Source organism: Lathyrus oleraceus, chromosome 6, assembly GCF_024323335.1.
Source record: "Lathyrus oleraceus cultivar Zhongwan6 chromosome 6, CAAS_Psat_ZW6_1.0, whole genome shotgun sequence".
NCBI lineage: Eukaryota > Viridiplantae > Streptophyta > Magnoliopsida > Fabales > Fabaceae > Lathyrus > Lathyrus oleraceus.
In genome coordinates this window covers 387896469-387916764 of record NC_066584.1, presented here as the reverse complement: position 1 = coordinate 387916764, position 20296 = coordinate 387896469, and positions in this window count along the sequence as shown.

Sequence of the window (20296 nt, the reverse complement as noted above, 5' to 3'; positions counted from 1 at the left end):
CGCTTTATTTTTAAGCCTTATTCATTTGCCATTGTTCATATCATTCTAATTGTTTATGTTAATGTCATTTTCACTTTGTCCATTTGGACCATATTTTGTGATATATTTTGCTTGTGTATATTGTGCTTGTTTATGTGGTCTTTGACCATTAATGTACATAATAAAAACCAAAACAATAAAAAACATCTTGTGTGGACTGTTGGTGTGGTATGAGACAATTGGACTTAGAATTTAGGCAACACTCCATATGCAAAGGACTTGGCCAATGCCAACTTTCATGTAACCAAGTGCTTGTAATCTGAAACTTCATATGGTACATCATTGAAGATCCATTTGAGTTCATCTGCAACATGATCCTTGTGAAGCTATTATTTTGAACATGTGACTTATGGCATTGTGGAATTCATCTGCTACAAGGGCAAATTTGAAGAAGATCATGGAATTGCTAAGTTTGGATGTGGCTATCTTTATTTGATGCCTTGCTCTTCAAGTTAATATTGTGTGCGTTGTTTGTTGCTTGATTCTAATGTCCAAGGGAGTTTGGGTTTCTATATGACATTCTTGCCTATTGGATTGTAGCCCATTGGTCAGATCTTTTCAACTCTTAACTTTTAAATTTATCCTTAGGATTAATCTCTTCCCACTTCTTTAATTTCAAAATCTCTCCCTCCTTTTAAAAACTTCTTTGTTTGTACTTGTTTTTTCTAAACTTAGACCATTTTGCAAACTAGAAACTTTGGCTTTATGCCATTGCATTTTAAACTTCTTTTCTTAAATAAACATGTAAATAAATTTAACTATACTTGACTTAAAGACTTCAAAAGCCAAAAAGAACTAACTCATTCAAACCATTCTTTTAGGCCTTTGTGCCTTTCAAATCTAATTTTTGTTAAAAGCAAAGCATCCACTTTGAAATTTGTATCACGAACTACGAGGTTCTGATCCCTCATTTTTATGTTGGTACGTGTTCGCTGTGAATTTTGGCGAACAACCTCTGGTTTACCAAAACTTGTAGAATTGGGTTACTTGCAGGATCAACCCCACAAATCCTAGGACATGTGCAAAATCTAAATAACTTCGAAGATATCTAGAACAACGTTTATATCTTTCATTTTTGTTCTCCAAATATTTTATGTCGAAAGATGTTGATTAAAGAACGTTTAAACAGATGTAAATTTTACAAGATAAGATAAATGGCAGAAAATAACTGACGAAATGTAAAGTGTCGAAAAGAAATTGCAGAAAGATAATTGACTGGAAAACGTAAAAATGAATTTGTAAAGAACTTTAAACTTTATAAAATAAACTTTGAAGGAATTGGTGTTCGTTTACACATACATGTTCCAAATATGACTCTTTTCTCTCACACGGGTACTTTGAGTGTTTTCAGGAATTCTGTACAAGTAAATTTTCACACCTTTTTTCGATAACAACTACCCTATTTATATACAAATAACATAACTGTTACTAACGACTAAATCCTAAGACTGTGACAAATGGCTTTCCTCCTTTCGCCAGATGCTTCCACGCGTCTTCTGCCGAACGTCACAACTCTTTCAAACTCGAATTTGTACTTTACGTCGAAATGATGTCTTCCTTCAGGCTTTGTCGAATTGTCGAAATATTATAACATCCTCCGTGTCTATCAAAGGTGCCTTTCCATCTGCAGATATCTTGTCGAAATGTCGAAGCTTCAATTTTGTCGAAGTGTCGAACAACACTTATCAACCAAACCGTTTATCCTATGTCGTCATTTTTCGAAAGAACCATTCTGCATACCAAATCTCATGGCGTTGAAAACGCATGTATACAAATTACCCCCCAGCAAAGACGTTTCGACTGTTTTTCTGGAGAAACTGTCATTTGTTGTCAACCAGTGTTTTGATGCCATGTCAATTAGTCTTTATTAAATCCAATTCTGATAATCTCAATTTCCAACACAAATTCATCATTACACTTTCTCCAAAATGTCACGTCTAGCCCATGTTCAGAGTCCACTTCCATCATTTCCTCACATCATGGTCTCTTTTCAACTTCCACCTCTTTAACACTCCCATCAGAATCGGCCACGTGTCCCACTATCATCATTACCATTCTAAAGCGCTTCATCATCTTCTTCTTATAAATACCCATAAACCTTTTCTTTAAACCCTTTTTACTTCAGATTACTTTTTTTTTTCATACCCATTTCTTAAGCTTTCACACTCTCCTGAGAAAAATTCCTAAACTCTTCTTAACAATGGCGCCTCAAAAACCTTCAAGCAGTAAACATTCCAAGAAGAAACAAGACTCAGCTTTCTCTCCTGTGCATGATTTAAAAGAACCAATGACCATTGGAAATCAACAGTATGTTCCAGAACCTCCAAATGAGAAAGAGAAAGAATGCATCTATAAATCTCAGGTATTAATCCCTGTTCTTATTTCTGGAAACTGTCATGCTATGTTAGGTCCGCTTCCAAATTTAGAGATTAAACCAGATCGCTTAAAAGAATTTTTCCCATCTTACTTTCACACAAAACCCATAGGCGCTGGAAGAAAACCTCAGCCTAAAGAGAAAGTTGTAGAACAAAAGACCCATCGAGTTCGACGGATGCTGGAGAATTGAACTTAGCTTATCTAAATTACAATAGGATATTTAGAACCTGTCCGTGGTCGAAAGACCCTTCTGACTACGTATCTTGGTTAGATAAAATTGAAAGGGTTAAAGGGGATTTTTGGAAAGAAGTAGGCATTTTCGACCTTATTCAGTTGTCAAGAGTAGGACCTAATATCTGCCCAAATATGCTTTTGGCCTCTCTCTACTTTTGGGATAGTACTTACAACACCTTTCACCTCCCTTGTGGGATGGTTACGCCTACCCTTTTCGACACAGCAGCCATTGTTGGTCTTCATCCCAATGGTATAGATTTCGACCCTACTGTCTTAAATGAAGATACCATTGCTTTTGAGACTAGCCTTGCCCTCTATTCTTTATTTACGTCCCATTATCACGACAAGAGCACCACTGAGGTTTCAGATGTCGAACACGTAGCTTTTTTGACTTTGTGGCTATCCAAATACGTGTTCTGCTCTCGCTCTCTTCAATTTGCCAAGAGATTCATCACCATAGCCAATCAACTTCATGCAGGCACAAAACTATGTTTGAGCGAAATGATTATGGCGAACCTTTACGAATCTCTGAGTGAGAGTGTACATTTTTTGAAAAACGCCAAAACCCAAGGTAAAGTCAACTTATCAGGACCTTTCTGGCTCTTGCAATTATGGCTTAATGCCACCTTTGAGGCTTTTCTCCCTGTAGAGCCAGAGGTAGATGAAGAAGAAGTGAAAAATAGGATTGTCGAATGGCCAAGGTTAGTGCAAATAACACCAACTGATGAAGGGGATTAGCCTTCGACAAGCTTTCAAAAGCTATGTCATGATGTTCGCCAAGAGGTATCAATTTACTTCGACCATGGCACCTTTTGCTGATAGAAAAATTGGACCTAAGTGGTTTACCCAACAACTGCCTTTGGAAATGCAGAAAGATGAAAATATATTTCTGAATGTTTGGGAATCATTCTTAACCCCTAGGCTCCTTTTTTCTTATCGTAACACTACTAAAAACCAAATTGCTTTGATAGTTTATCAACCCAACCTTGTTTCTAGACAGTTTGGCCTAATCCAGATAAAACCTCGACCTATATTCCCCAAGAAAGGATCCATCATCTTTTATAACTCCCTTCACACTGAAGACGAAGGCAGAGAACTGTTGAAGAAATTGACTGATGACTCTCTTAACATTCGACCTGTTATATTTCGACCATCATTCCTATGTACTCCTGAGTTTGATGAATGGTGGAAAGATTATTATTCCAATAGATTTTTCGACGTAGATGCCTTTGCTACACAATTGACAAATGCTTTCGCTTCTGTGCAGGATCGGACCAAAAAAGGTATTCAAAGACACATTAGATAGATACAGAAATTTCAAAAATATTTTGAAACTGCGTATAGACCTGATAATCTTAGTCGAACCATACACGAAGCAACAGCAGAATTAAAACGCAAACTGACGGAGAAGTTTGAAAAACTGTCATTGCCCTCAAATCTTCGACCAGAGGCGCGCTATGACCTGGCTTTCAGTTGTCATCCACCAAAGTTTCCTCCTTTGGTAACTGCTGAATTTGGGGTGGCATTCAGCCCTCCATTTCCAGATTGGTTTGTTTGTGGGGATTTTATGAAAATTCTCCGTCAACAGTATAAAAGGCCTGCTGAGCGTGTGGTTTCGACTAAGTATCATCTAGGAGAATACCCAGGACACCTTCATATTGGAATAGAACACGTTCGCGTGGAAGATCCCATTCTTGAAGGTGTTCACAGAAAACATGATTTCTCTTTTTGTTATTCTAACGGTATTATCATGTATTTCTTATATTTGTTTCTGAATCTTCTTTCTTTCCCTAGCCGTGAGGATTCCTGCCAAGAAAGCTTCTGTCGAAGCATCACCCAGTGCTGCTAAGAAACATCCGACAAAGGTACCACCTTTTATTCTTCTTATTTATTTTTTCACTTTAAAACTAACTGGCTTTGGTCTGCATGACTTAGGTAAGTCGAAAACCCGTAACAGTCCAGAAGAGAAAGAGTGAAGAGGAGAAAGAAGAGGATAAAGTCCCTAATGAAGAGTCTGGTGACGAATCTCCAGAGTTAATCCCTCCCCCTCAGAAGAAAAAGAAACTCACGAAGGTCTCTTCCCAAAGATCCATCGTTAAATCAATTAGGAAGGATTCTGCCAGTACTCCCCCTGCTAAGCCTCAGTCGAAAGACACGGAGAGTGGGAAATCCAGCTTCAATGTTGAGATTCCTGAGGTAATTTTTTATTTCGACAGCATATATTCACCTTTCCTGCATCTTTTCTTCTAAATCTTAGAATTATTTTCAGGAACAAGTGGTTGTCGAAAGAACGCCTGAGAAAATTCTGGAGGAAACAACCCCAGAAGAAGATATCCCCACAAGTGATCATGACATGCAAACTGTAGCAGAATTCGACACTACAGTGGGTGAAGCTTCTGAAGATGAATCTCCTCCTCATCCAGGATTAAATGTTGCACCTCAGGGTGATGACATTGACATGGAGGTTGGGGTCGAAGATGATCCTGAAGACGAAGCTGCCAAAGATGGGGACAACCAGTCGAAGCAAACAGAGGCTGAGCATACCTCAGAGCGAAACACTCCACCTGCTCCTGACCAGACCCAAGGGAGTGGCAAATCAACTGGTTCGACTAGTTTCTCTCGCGAGGAGCTTGAAAATCTCAAAGTGCAAAGACCTTTGGAGTATCTGAAGGCCATGCTTAGCACCCGTTTTAATTTCTAGGATTCTTCGCAGAGCAGTTCGACCACTTCTGGGGCAACTTCTGAAGCACCATCACTTGGCAACATCTTGACCAAAATTAAAACGAAAATCCTTGATGTTGATTTGTTCAAAATTTTGGAAAGAACTCTCTTGCTCACCTTGAACTTAAGAAAATTTTGAAGCAAGTGAATGTCTTGGAAGCTTCTGCTGAGGTTGGAAGTTTTGTGATGGAGCTGATGACCCTTATTGACTTGGCCACTGTAGATCTTCATCGTCAAAGAGATCTTACCAATCAAATCTCCTCAAAGTCTGAAACTCAAACTGCTGAATGGGATGTTGTTTCGACTTCGACTGACAAAGTTTCAAAGTTGCAAAAGCTTTCTGAAACTTATGTCAAAGAGGTTGCTTCTTGTGATGACAATATCCAAAAATGGGAGAAATAGATAGCAGCACTTCAAGAAAAGATTTCTCAAGAGAAAAAACGTAAGGCATCCATACAGCAACCCAAGCAGAGCGAGATTGACGAAGAATTGAGAATGGGTATTCGACATGCTGAGAAGGCCCAGCAACTTAGTTAAGAGATTGAGACTCTTTCCACTCACAAAAGTCTTTGTGAACATCGACTCCAGTTTCAGAGGCAGAAATTCGCCACTTTGAAGGAGACTTTTGCCAGTATTAATTTGTAGTCGAATTGATTTAACAATTCTCAGCCCTTTGAGGCTTTTGTAATGACTTTAATGCCATTTTTATTTGGCAAATTTTATCACAATTATGTTTGCAATTATTCCATTATTATTCTTACTTCCTGCAATATTGGCTTATATTTTTTCAAATACTTGCCATTTATCCTTAGGATTCTCTCATCCTTCCCTATTTCTTCAATCTCATACGCGCCATTTGAAAATATTTTCAAAATTTGGAAAGGTCCTTCCCACTTAGGAGACCATTTTCCCATTAACTTATCTTTTCGATCCATAGGAAGGATTACTTTCCAGACGAGATCACCAATTAGGAAGGTCTTGAATTTTACTTTCTTGTTGTAAAACCTTTCGACTCTCTCCTTTTGTCTTCTTATTAGATCTAGCGTGTGCAGTCTTTCTTCGTCCAAATCTACCAATTCATCCATCATCATACTCCAATATATATCCGATGGGATTTCATGATGCCTTTGCACTCTAACTGACTGCAAATATATTTCGACTGGTAAAACTGCATCATGTCCGTAAGTCAACTTAAATGGAGTCGAATTCGTTGCTTCTTTAGGAGACGTTCAACAAGCCCACAAGACTTGATCTAGAGTCTTATGCCAATTTCTAGGTTTTTTCCCTACATGTTTCTTGACCAAATTTATCACTACCTAGTTGGTTGCTTCAACCTGCCCATTGGCTTGAGCATAGTAAGGTGTCGAAGTAAGGAGTTTAAAACCTGTTTCTTGTGCAAATTTCTGCATGTTTTTACCAGTGAACACAGATCCTTGGTCTGTTGTTATTGTTTCAGGTATCCCAAATCTGTAAATTATGTATTTTTGGGTAAAGTCTATGACTGCTTCTTGATCCATATTTACCAATGGTATGGCTTCAATCCATTTAGTGAAATAGTCTATCTCAACCAAAATGTACCTTTGTCCTTTTGAAGAGGCTGGTCGAATTTCCCCAATCAAGTCTAAAGCCCATCCTCTAAATGGCCAGGGTTTTATGATTGAATGCAGCTCACTTGCAGGAACATGAGGTATGCCCGCATGTATTTGACATTCCTGACATCCTTTTGCAAATTCGACACAGTCCTTCAGCATTGTTGGCCAATACATTCCTTGTCGAAATAATAACCACTTCATTTTGTGACCTGCTTGGTGTGCGCCACACGCTCCACTGTGTATATTCGACAAGGCTATGTAGGCTTCGTCTTCACCTAAGCATTTCAACAAGACTCCTTCTGCAGTCTTTTTGAACAATTCATTTCTCAAAAGTGCATAACTCAAAGCTCTGTATTTTATCTTTCTTTCTGCTTTCTGATTTGGGTCTTGTAGATAATTCTTGATAGGCTTTCTCCAGTCTGAAATTCCTGAATCATCTATGTTGAATATCTCAAAGTTTTCTTCGTCACCGTATCCTAATCTTATTGACTCCAGATCTGATGGGGACAACTTGGTGGATACGACTCTTCCTCTGACTTCAATGGCTTCTTCTAACTTTTCCTTCGACACTTTATATCCAGATGCTAGTTGAGCAAGATCGTTCGCTTCTTGATTCTCCAACCTGGGAATGTGTCTGAAGACCACACTGTCGAACTCCTTGAGAAGTCTATTGGCTATTACAAAGTACATGATTAGATTTTCTTTCACGCACTTATACTCTTTAGTCAACTGCTTTATCACCAGTTCGGAGTCGCCCATTATTTCGACTCTCGTTGCCCCCAATTTCAACAAGATTTCAAGTCCAGCGATCAAAGCTTCATATTCTGCTTCATTATTTGAACACAGACTTTCAACTTTGTACTTGAATTTTGTTGGAATTCTGTCAGGAGAAATAATTAACATCCCCACGCCCGTTCCATTTTTATGACTGGAACCGTCGAAATACAGTTTCCAAGGTTCTAATTCGACATATTCCACATCTTCGACTATAGAGTGGTCGGCTATGAAATCAGCGACCACTTGTCCTTTCATAGCTTTTAAAGGCAGATATTTCAAGGAGTATTCTGTTAATGCTAAAGCCCATTTTCCAATTCGACTATGTAAAATAGATTTAGATAACATATACTTTATTACGTCAAAATGGGAGGAAATATATACATCAACAGGTTTTATATAATGCTTCAATTTCATACAAGAGAAGTATACACATAGACATAGATTTTCTATAATACTATATCTAGTTTCAGCATCATTCAGAACTCTACTGAGATAATAAATGGCTCTTTCGACACCATTCTCATCTTCTTGACACAACATACTTCCTAATGTTTTGTCTGATGCCGAGATGTACAACCTCATACTTCTCTTTCTGCAAGGAGACATCAGGATTGGGGGATTAGCCAGGTATTCCTTGATTTTGTCGAAAGCCGCTTGTTGTTCTTGCCCCCATGCAAAGTCTTCCTTCTTTAGTCGAAGTAGTGGAGAGAAAGCTTGCGTCTTCCCACTGAGATTGGAGATGAATCTTCTGAGAAAGTTGATTTTCCCTAGCAGAGACTGTAACCCCTTTTTGGTTGATGGCGCTTTCGCCTCCATTATGGCTTTGGCTTTGTTTTCATTTATTTCGATCCCCTTCTTGTGGACCACAAAACCTAAGAAATCGCCCGCCTGCACACCAAAAGCACATTTAAGTGGGTTCATTTTCAAACCAAACTTCCTCATTCTTTCAAAGGACTGTCGAAGATGGTCTATATGACTTTTCCCTGAAACAGACTTGATCACGATATCGTCAATATACACTTGCATGAAAGTTTCGATAAAGTCATGAAAGATGGAATTCATAGCACGTTGGTAAGTTGCTCCAGCGTTCTTTAAACCGAAAGGCATTACTACCCATTCGTACGTTCCTATTGCTCCAGGACAACGGAACGCCGTTTTAGGAACATCTTCCTCAGCGATAAAAATTTGATTATAGCCAGAGTATCCGTCTAACATACTTAAGTACTCATGGCCGGCTGCAGAATCTATAAGTATTTCTGCCACTGGCATAGGATATTCATCCTTCGGGGTAGCCGAGTTTAAGTCTCGAAAATCAATGCATATCCTAAGTTTGCCATTTTTCTTAATTACTGGGACGATATTTGCAATCCATTCGACATACCTGGTTGTGCGGATGAACTTGCATTTTAGAAGTCTTTCGACCTCTTCTTTTATTTTCGACAGAATCTCCGGCGCGAAGCGTCTTGGAATCTGCTTCACTGGCTTCTTTCCTTCTATTATTGGTAACTGCAATTCGACCAAACTTCTGTCTAGACCAGGCATCTCGTTATAATCCCATGCGAAGCAGTCTTTGAATTCTTTCAGCAACTGGACTATTTCGACTTTGAATTGGGGGTCTATTTTTGCGCTTATGTATGTTGGTCTATGTTCTGCCCCCACTCATAAGTTTATTTCTTCTAATGGATCCTGCGCCACCATCTTTTCGTTAGTTGACACTGGATCTTTTTCGAACCCTAGGGGCTCGTCGTCATAAATGGCGTCAAGCTTTTGGTGTTGCCATTCGCCCATTTGGTTGTTATCATGATCTTCCGCAACATCTTCTTGGGGACATTGTTTGTTGGAGTTTTCTTGGTTGGCTTCGACAGCCATGTATTTTACTTCAGCCTCAAGGGTCTGTTTGAGTTTGTTTTCGGCTATGTAAGCCGTAATCTTTTCGAGCGCTGATTGTTTACTCGTCATCGTCAAATTCGCTTCCCCATCCCGTTGGCGCTATATGAGTAGTTCCCCACATGTAAGTTTCGCCAATTACTTCTTTATCCCACTGGAAACCATGTGTAGGATGAAGGTACATGGAGCAGTAGCCATTGTCTGTCGCCTTTAAATCGAATTTGGCTGGGCTGCAAGGAGGTATGTGAGCCAGGTTCTTGTCGAAGCTTTGGTTGTTGACATTGTTTACTTCTGTCATGAAGTAGCTTTGATCAACCTCGATGTTTTCGACGATCCCGTCTGGCCTCCATATGGCTATTCGCTGATGCATTAAAGAGGGTACAGCTCCTACGCCATGAATCCACTCCCTTCCAAGCAGTAGGTTGTAGTTGGCCTTTGAAGCGATGACTATGAACATTGTTGGCCTTGTTATGGTTCCAACAATTAAGTTTACTTGGATGACGCCCATAGTTGTTCCTACTTTTCCTTCATAATTTGACAGCACCATGTTGTGAGGTTTCGCGTCTGAATCGTCTTTTCCAATCTTCTTCAGCATGTAATGGGGCATCAAATTTATTGCTGCTCCCCCATCCACCAGTATCTTATTCACACCGATATTCTCCACCTTTCCTTTTATGAACAAAGGTTTCAAATGCGCTTTCATGGAGTCGTCTGGTCTTTCGAAGAAAGCATTCTGCTCTTCGACGCACCCGTTATTCATCACGTAGTAACAGACGGGCATGTGTGCCATTGTTTCCTCTTCCATCTCGTCTTCTTCGTCTTCGACCTCCATGACTCTATCATAGTCTCTAGGGAGAACAGAGACCACCTTGTTGATCACGTTGAAGGATGATTCTGAGTCAGAGTTGAAACTGTCAGTTACTTCGTCATCTTCCTGCATCTTCGCCTTCGACGCCACTAGTTCGACAGCGCTGCCAGGATTGATCCGGGGGGAAGTCTCTTTTCTGCTCCTTGTCTGACGATTGTTGCTAGATTCTGCTTCGTCTTTTCCATTCATGTTCTTTTTTGCCACCTCTATTTCTGCCCTCTTCTGCCTCTGGAACCTCCTCCATTGGGATCTGGACATGGGGTTTTTGCCTTTGTAATTCTCTGAAGGGTATGGTCTTGGCTTGTGTTTTTCCATTTCCTTCTTGCCTTCCATCGACGCGCCTCTCTGAACCTCAAACTTTCCCCATTTCTTCTGCCCCTGGGCATCTCTAATGGGTTGAACCCATTTGTCGTCCGTCGCTTTGTTAGATGGTTTATAGGTGTTATGGCGTCTTTCTCCGTGCCTCCACTGATGGTGATCACTTCTCCTTGGGTCATATCTTACTGTTCCCCAATTCTCTTTCTTCTTGGCTCTATCCACTGCTTCCAGGTTGGTTGATACCTTCCTGTCGAAGATTGCACTGCACCGTGGCATAGCATTACTTCGGTTTTCATCCTTTGGCACCTCTTGATGAATTCTATTAAGTTTTCCTCCTCTTTAGGATACGCCAACCTTTGGTATTCTTTTCGACGATGATCTTCGCCCACTTCGGCCTGGTTCTTCTGAGATATTTCCACCATATTTACCCCAACATTTCGTTCGTCGGCGATGCTTAATTCGTTCATCTTTCTAATGAGTCTCTCTTCTTCTCCTTCGACGCCTTTTGGTGTTTGGTCGAACTCTTTCTCTGGGCAGCAGCACCAAGATATGGTCCTGGGACCATGTTTGCAACAGCCTTTGTTCTAATTTCTTCTGGGGTCTTCCATTGTCCTACGCAGAATCCCACTGACCACGGGCTTCGAAGGACCGTTAGCGGCTTCCGCTTTGCTTTTTGTGACTTCTTTACTGAAAGGCCCCATAGTGTTGACGCAGTTAGCGACATCACCTTTCTTTGTTTGGTCAGAATCAAGGCCTTCAGCAACCTTGTTTTCAATAATGAGGTCTTCAGTAACCTTCTCTTTCGTATTAGGGGAACGTTCAATTGCCTCGACTGTTTCTTCATTGTTGTCTGAAGAAGCATCTCCCCAACCGCTTGGTTGGATTGTGTTGATGTCTATCTGAGAGCTTGTCGGCGCATTGTACTTCACAAGATAATCATACTTCCCACTTGGCTATCCCAAGCGGTCCCAATTCCCCTCTTGTCGAAACTTCACATCTTCGACAGTATCGTCACCGTCCTTCTTGTCGAAACCTTCAGTAGTTTCCATTCTTTTCTGGTTGTCGAAGCCTTCAATAACTTCAACTTCGTTCTGGCTTGCGAGATCATCAGCAATCTCGACCATGTTGATATTTGTGTCGAAACTTCCAGGGGCCTCCACTATTTCCAAATTGCCATCAGGAGCAACTTCGGCCTCCACCATGTTCACGATGGATGGTTCAGCATAGTGGGCTTCGACTGCCTGCATGGGATTCGAATCGATCCTCATCTGTTGTTTTGGTTTGTCACCAAACTTCAGCCTTCCGTCACGGATAGCATTTTGAACGAGATCCCTGAAAAGGAAACAACGAGACGTTTTATGGCCCAGAAAATTATGGTATTTACAAAAACCTCTCTTTTTCTGTTGTTCCATAGGCGGTTCTTTAGCGCCTGGCGGTTTTATTAATTGACCATCTTTAACCAACAGATCGAAAATTTCGTCACATTTAGTGATGTCGAACGTATAAGTCCTTTTGGGGAACTTATTGTTGGTTTCAACTGGGTTTCCGTTCGACGGAGTTAGCACTTTGCACGAATAAGGTGGGTCTTGCTTTAGTTCTGCTAGGTCAATCTCTTGTTCGTCGAAGTTGCTCGGTTCGTTTTCGTCGTACTTATCATCTTGGCGAACCCCTACGTAGGCTACCCTCTCTTTTTTATTCTTATTTGCTCTGAATTTTTCGTCCCTTAACCTTTCGACCTGTCTCACTCTATCTGCTAATTGTGCCATATCCCTCAGATACTGGGTATCTAGTTTCTTCCTTATAGAATAATCTAGTCCCCCTGCGGCCATTTCGACCAACTCATGTTCTGGTACCGGGGTGAAACATCTAGCCTTTAGCAATCTGAACCTATTTAAATAATCATCTATTGGTTCTGAGTGTTTTCTCTTAACACTGGCTAATTCTTTCAGACTTATTTTTGTTTGTCCCATGTAGAATTGTTCATGGAACAACCTTTCTAATTGGGTCCACGTATATACTGAGTTTGCAGGCAAAGATGTAAACCAAGTAAACGCGTTTTTTGTTAAGGAACTAGGGAAATATTTTATTTTCAAATTTTCATTGCGGGCTACTTCCCCTGCCTCAATCAGATAACGTGCCACATGTTCTATGATGGACTCACTAGTGTCCCCTGAGAACTTTGTGAACTTAGGGACTTTCCACCTTGGTGGCAGTTCTTCTTGCAAAATATATTCCGACAGTGGGGATGCGTAACTAGGCCTTTGTAATCCCATGTTCATCCCATTTTGTGCCATTATCGTTTCGACCATGGCTGCCAAATTGTTTTTGACAGGCGAATTATTATACCGTATCCGTTGTGGTAATACAGCATCCGCGTCTTGGCCTCTCTGGATTACTATCCTTCTAGGCTCTTGTGGAACAGGGATTTCGCCACGAGTCTGTTCGACTGCATCTTCTTGGTTTCTGACGTTTGTTTGAGGATTGTCCAACGATATCTGGTTTATCGTAGGCTCTTCCCGGACTGCTACCACTGGGTTATGAACCACTTGTTCTCTGTGTCGAGTTTGAGGGACTCCAAAGAAATCAGCAATGCGCGTCATTTGCGCTGCCAACAATTGGTTTGTTTGGGTGGTGTTTTGTATTAAAGGGTTAAACACCGCTCCCATTTGTTGTGTCAACATTTGGACCATATCATGATTACTCTCGTCCATTTGTTGTCTAATTACCTGCGCATAATTATTTGTTATTGGCGGCACGTAAAGTGGTTGTTGATTTAGTCTACTCATGTTTCCGCCATATCCTGACCCTTGTAATGGTGAAGACATATTGGCCATCGAATCAGAATATATTAATGGGGAATTGTGTAAATTTGCCATTACCGAAGTTGGCATTCCAAAGGGTTGTTCCCTAACAGGCGGAGGCATGGTGAAGTTTGTTACAAAAGGCCTGGAAGTATTTCCCATAGGAGGGGGTGTCCCAACAGGCATTTGTTGTGCCTTAACGGACGAACTAGGCGCATTTTGCGAAATTGAAACCGCTGGTATTGACCCTGTTGACGAAGGCACAACCTCTGACACAGGGACTGATCCTACATTGCCTTCTGTCGAAGGGACAGGGTCGGATACTGGGACGGCTTCATTTGGATTAGAATTATTTTGATTATTTGGTTGATTCGCCATTTTCCTTACTCTCGTTCTTTTAGGTATTTCTACGTCGGATATGGCTAATTTACCGTTTCTCAGTCTCATACAATGAAGAACATACTTTGACTAACGATTATCTAAGTTTCTAGATTTCTGCACTGTCCCACTGGGCGTGCCAATTTGTTCGCTGTGAATTTTGGCGAACAACCTCTGGTTTACCAAAACTTGTAGAATTGGGTTACTTGCAGGATCAACCACACAAATCCTAGGACATGTGCAAAATCTAAATAACTTCGAAGATATCTAGAACAATGTTTATATCTTTCATTTTTGTTCTCCAAATATTTTATGTCGAAAGATGTTGATTAAAGAACGTTTAAACAGATGTAAATTTGACAAGATAAGATAAATGGCAGAAAATAACTGACGAAATGTAAAGTGTCGAAAAGAAATTGCAAAAAGATAATTGATTGGAAAACGTAAAAATGAATTTGTAAAGAACTTTAAACTTTATAAAATAAACTTTGAAGGAATTGGTGTTCGTTTACACATACATGTTCCAAATATGACTCTTTTCTCTCACACGGGTACTTTGAGTGTTTTCAGGAATTCTGTACAAGTAAATTTTCACACCTTTTTTCGATAACAACTACCCTATTTATATACAAATAACATAACTGTTACTAACGACTAAATCCTAAGACTGTGACAAATGGCTTTCCTCCTTTCGCCAGATGCTTCCACGCGTCTTCTGCCAAATGTCACAACTCTTTCAAATTCGAATTTGTACTTTACGTCGAAATGATGTCTTCCTTCAGGCTTTGTCGAATTGTCGAAATATTATAACATCCTCCGTGTCTGTCAAAGGTGCCTTTCCATCTGCAGATATCTCGTCGAAATGTCGAAGCTTCAATTTTGTCGAAGTGTCGAACAATACTTATCAACCAAACCGTTTATCCTATGTCGTCATTTGTCGAAAGAACCATTCTGCATACCAAATCTCATGGCGTCGAAAACGCATGTATACAGTACGTAGGCACTGAAGGAGAATTGCGGTCCAAAACGCAGCGGAAATTAAAATTTTCTCCTTTAGAGATCCTTACGAATGGTCATGATCAGTGATAGAATATTTACCTCTTGTGACGATTGAAACCTTTGGTGCAGATCTCTTGTGACGATCAAAACCTTTGATGCAAATCCACGAAGCGATCACGAACGTTGAACGATGACAACGTCTCTACTTAGTCCACACGAACGGATTCCTTCAATCTCAGTGCTAGCTGGTACGAATGAAGGCTTTGAGTGAGAGAGAGAGAGAGAGAGAGAGAGAGAAAACGAAAATAATGCAACCGCAATGAATGCTTCTGCACAAGGGTTCTATTTATAGAACCACTTGTGTGGGCTTCAAGCTAAAAAACCCACTTAAGTGTATTTTGGCCCATATCTTATAATATGCCCAAAATCACTTAAGCCCATGGTACCTTACCATATTTCGTATTCTACTCAAGTACACCGTACCTTACGATGTTCTATAATTCACTTAAGGGCACCGTACTGTCATACCCCAAAATTTGCCCGTTAATCTTAAAAAACATTTTTCGAAGCACTCCAACTCATTTTTCAAGGGATTGACCTTAAAAGAACAAAGGCCCAGCTCACGAGTGGCCCAATCCAGAAAATGACCCAAACTGGCCTGCTCGCTAGGCGAGTAACTCCTTCGCCTAGCGAACCCTTCGCTACACGCTCGCCTAGCGAAGCTTGCGAATATCAGAATTTTTGGGCTTCATTCTGAGCCCATTAGGTCACCACAATCACTATAAATACCGACACTTCAGTCACGAAAGTAGACAGAGAAAGACGGGCAGAAACCCTGGCATAGAAACCCTGGAGACTAACTCAGAGAATTCCGAGTAAAGAAACCCTGAAGGCCGCTCATCCGCACCGAAGTTACCTCCGCCCAACTCCATCCGATACCAAGAGTGGTCAGTCCCTTCAACATCGCAGCTCAGTTGCAAACAGGTTTGCCATCACTACTGTTTTATGCTTTTGAATCGGTAATCTCTACATATATAAGGCATCATGATTAAATTTTCGGATAGATAATTTGATTTCACATGTGAATTTAAGTATGCCTGAATATCCTGAATGTTTGTCCATGTTATTCCTGTAATTAAATGCCATAAAGTTCAGGGTTCCGGAGATCATGTTGCTATCAAACTCAAAACCCGTAGCCGCTCGCTAGCACATCGCTAAGCGAGCCTGTAGCGAGCACTCGCTAAGCCTTCGCTAGGCGAAGCAGGAGCGAATGGGACAGTGGCTGTTTTGTTTCTTTTCTGTTCTGCCTTATGTTTATCTAATCAAGATTTATTATAATTCTGCATTATTTGGCCTGACCTTATGACTGTTGTGTTTATTTTGTGGTGCAATTTTCAATTGTACTTTATCTCGATGTTCTAACCCGTGTGCTGAATTGTGTAAAGGCTTACATCTTCCCGAAGAAACGGCCGGCTAGGTATTCCACCTTATTTGTGGGATACCCTTATGGAGATGGATTCTGAATTACTTAATTTTAATGTGGAGATCCGTCCTAATTGCCTAATTAATTTTAATGTTGAGATTCATTCTAATTACTTAATTAACTTTAATGTGGAGATTCATCCTAATTGATCATAATGTGGAAATTCATCTTAAATATTTAATTGCAAAATATTGCCTTTGAATATGTGATCTTGGACCTCTTTTTGTTACCCTACGACTCCGGTATTACGGTCATGTCCCGCGAATGTGGGGATACACTTAGCAAAGACCCTTCGGTTAAATCATCATGTCCCTATAAAATAAATCATAGTCCCTCGGATGTTGCCTGCGAATATATGATTTTGCCCCTCGATGACCCTTCGGTGTAGCCTACGGTTAAATGATGATAGTCCCTTCGAATGCTAAGGTATCCTTACAACCGTTGCTTCCAATGACCAATCGATGACCCTACGATGACCCTTTTACATCCAAAGGATAAAACTACTTATTTCTCAATAATAAGGACGGTTTTACCCTCACAAGGATAGGAAATGTCCATCAAGACCTTGGGTAGGTATAACTCTTAATTGCTTACTCACAATTTAAAAATACTTTTCACACTTCACAAATACTAGAAAATCACCACTTGGTATACATTCATACTAGAATCATTACTGAGTTATATTTTTCTAAACCATTTTCAAAACTAAACGAGATAACCACTTTGTATACATTCATACGAGAATCATTACAAAGTTAAATTCTCTTTTTTTCAAAACACTTTCTAAACAATTCACGAACACTTTTTTTTAGACAAGAAAAATAATATAAATGATCAAGCAATTAAGAGCCCATGGATAACCATGGATACAAAGGATGCTAACACCTTCCCTTTGTATAATGTACCTCCCGAACCCAAAATCTAATTAAGGTCTTTCCTGTTCTTTTCCACCTTTCCTTATTGGATAAAAGAAAAGTCGGTGGCGACTCTTGCTAACCGCGACATTTGTTTTCCAAAGCAAAACACACAAAGTCAGTTCACCGTATGACAGAACTGGCGACTCTGCTGGGGATCTTAAAAAGAGAGGTTACCTTAAAAACAAGATCACTTATTCAAATTGTCTGATTTACATTTAAGGGATTGCTTGGGTATTTTACGCTTGAGTGAAAGATCCTACACCCGGATCTAGTGTACCTTAGGTAAGTAGCAATAGATCATCGCGACTATCCGGCGTATACTGGAATGGTCAAAATGATGGCTACGGTTAATGTGACACTTTGGATGTCCTGATGTTCCTCATGTTTACTTGAGGAAAAATTTGGCTTTCGCGTGGTGTCATCAAAGCATTAACCAGACCTTTAGAACCCTAATTGACTCATCCTAGCCATTAGAAAGTAGTGAGATAACTGACTTCGGTTCCGACTGAGGTTGGTTGAGACTCGATACTACACTCTTTGAGATTGGACTTTAGGGAAGCTTCGGTCAACCATTTGGTGTTGCACTGAAGTGGACTTAAAGGAAGGTCAATGATTTGAGATCCTTCTAGAACCCGATTACTATTCTAGGACAGGTTGAACCAACCAAACTTCAGTGAGGAGGGTACTTACCTATGGAACTCATGCAAGCCTTAAAACCTAAGAATGATTGTTGTGTGACTTGTTTGTGCTTGTTACTTACTTAACATCATAACATCATAACATCATAACATCATAACATCATGGCATTGTACTAACCATTTCAAGGACTTCAAACATTGAAAACATTTCATACATTGCATAGCATAACATCACATTGCATAACAGGTACTCTAAAGGGATCAATGTTCTCACGGTTTTCCTCCAAACAGAAAAATGGACCTCGAACAAACTGTCAAAGATCTCCAGGCTCAGAGTGCTCAATTCCAGGAGATGATCTTGAGCTTATCCAAGGGGCAGGAGGAACTGAAGGCTCTCTTGCTCGAGAAGAAAAAAGACAAGAAACCTGTGAGTTACATTAACCCGGGAAGAAGGCTTAAGGGACAGGCTGCAGGAGTCAAGATTAGAATTCCGAAGGATCAAGAAGAGGAGACAGAGAATGATTCGGAGGAGAAGAATGTTGATCTCTTCAACCATGAGGACGACGATGAAGATTATGAAAATGAACAGTACTCTCCAAAAGATGATAAGTATAACTTGCTGGAAGAACGCATGCTAGCTATGGAGGGTCAAAAGACGCCCAGTCTGGATTTCGAAAGCTTAGGTCTGGTCTCTGATGTGGTCATTCCCCGCAAATTCAAGGTCCCCGCTTTCATTAAGTATGATGGGGCATCTTGTCCTCAGATGCATCTGAGAGCTTATGTGAGAAAGATTCAGCCGTATACCACTGATAGGAAACTATGGATCCATTTCTTCCAAGAGAGTCTGTCTGGCACACAGTTAGAATGGTACTATCAGCTCGAGAGCTCTGACATCCGCACCTGGACTGATTTAGCGACAGCTTTCTACAAGCACTACCAATACAATTCTGAATTGGCGCCTACTCGGCTACAGTTACAGAGTATGACTATGGGCTCTAAAGAAAGCTTCAAAGAATATGCTCACAAATGGAGAGATTTGGCTGGCAGAGTCAAACCCCCCATGACTGATCGAGAGTTAGTGGACATGTTCATAAGTACACTGACTGGTCCATTCTACAGCCATCTACTGGGAAGTTCTTCATCAGGTTTCACTGACCTTATATTGACGGGTGAGCATGTTGAACGCGGCATTCGAAGTGGAAAGATACAGGCGGATACCTCTGATCCTCCGGAGACTCCTAATGACATCACTGCCCCTCTGCCTAACCATGGCGAGACTGTCAATGCTGTAGAAGATGCTGATAGCAGTTATGACTTGGATAGCTGGATTTTCCCAACAACTGGTGACAGACTCGGCAATTGGAAAGCTGAGGACACTATCCCGATTTCCTTTAGTCAGGAGTAATTGTTATTGCTATTTTAGTGTTTCAAGGCATTATGTCTATGCCCGGGGCACAATAGCTAATTTTTCATGGGTTTTGTCATTTTCATAAGCATATTCATATTCAATGAATCAATGGACTTTTTGCATTCAAATATTGCGCTCTTTATCTTTCCTGTAATCTTTCAAATAAGCTATATTTTCTTGCACACACTCATGTAATAATTTGCCGATCCATATCCACTCTGGATCCTGTTGGTAATAACTCTTCTACCTGTTCATTATGACTTTGAAAATCCGATCTACCAAGTCGAGGATGGAAGTGAGGAAGATTGGGAAGTACCTAAAGAGCTTGCCAGACTACTGCAAGAAGAAAAGACTATTCAGCCGCATGGGGCATCGATCGAAATCGTAAATATGGACCACGTCGCCCGATTTAGCTCCCATTTGACCGCTACTTGCAAATCCATCTCCAAATTACCGAGACAAAATCAAGAAGTATCTCCAAGAACCTCCAATTCTGATGCCACCAGTTGAAGGAAGACCTCTAATCATGTATTTGACCGTGTTAGAAAATTCAATAGGGTGTGTGTTGGGGCAACATGACGAATCTGGTCGAAAAGAGCATGCAATATACCACCTTAGCAAAAAAGGTATCGACTGTGAAACAAGATACTCACAGCTCGAGAAAGCTTGCTGTGCTTTGGCCTGGGCTGCTCGCCGACTAAGACAGTATATGTTGAATCATACCACTTTATTGATTTCTAAGATGGATCTTATCAAATATACATTTGAGAAACCTGCTGTCTCCCGAAAGAGCTATCACTGATAATGGTGCTAATTTGAACAACAAGATGATTACTGAACTCTGCACGCAGTTCAAAATA